This window comes from Halyomorpha halys, unplaced genomic scaffold (genome assembly GCF_000696795.3).
Source record: "Halyomorpha halys isolate HHAL.00 unplaced genomic scaffold, Hhal_1.1 Scaffold19.1, whole genome shotgun sequence".
Lineage (NCBI taxonomy): Eukaryota > Metazoa > Arthropoda > Insecta > Hemiptera > Pentatomidae > Halyomorpha > Halyomorpha halys.
The window spans coordinates 1,300,748-1,301,580 of NW_027115129.1; positions in this window are offsets into that span (position 1 = coordinate 1,300,748).

Below are 833 nucleotides of genomic sequence, written 5' to 3' on the forward strand. Positions count from 1 at the left end.
TTTAAAGTGAAAATAAAAATTAATAATTATTAAAATTGAAATATATAGAAGTATTCAAATAGTAAACCAATGATTATTTTGTTTCTTTATTTATTAAAATATTAGAAACCCTAATATTCAAAACGCTGTGCTACACCAACTGTATTAGGTTAAAAGTACACAGCATACTTCAATATAGTCAAGCAATTTTATAAATCTTATAAAATATAGTCAGAGTATACTTAAAATATATAATAGAAATATATGATTTTTTTTTGGTTTTATCATGTTTCTTTGTTTATTTTATTCTTTAAGTACTATATATTTTTTTGTTAATCTTTCTTTTTTGGCATAGTTCAATAAATTTATAACATATAGTAGTAATGTATGATTATTTTTTTGTTTTATCCTGATTGTTCACTATTTTTTTATATTTTCTTTTTGTATTGTATTTTTTTTTATTAATCTTTCTTCTTTTTGGTATAGTACAATAAATATATAATTTTTATTTTATTCTAGTTGCTCACTATTTTTTCTTTCTGTGTTATATATTTTTTATTAATCTTTTTTTTAAACTTTTATTTTATTGTTTTATCATGTTTGTTCGTTTAATTTTTTCTTTTTGTACTATATATTTTTTTTGTTAATCTTTCTTCTTTTTGGCATAGTACAATAAATTTCTAATATATAGTAGTAATGTATGATTATTTTTTGTTTTATCATGTTTGTTCATTTAGTTTTTCTTTCTTTACTATGTGTTTTTTATATTAATCTTTCTTTTTTTTTTAGTATAGTACAATAAATTTCTAATATGTAATGTAATGTATGATTATTTTTTCTTTTTGTTAATCTTT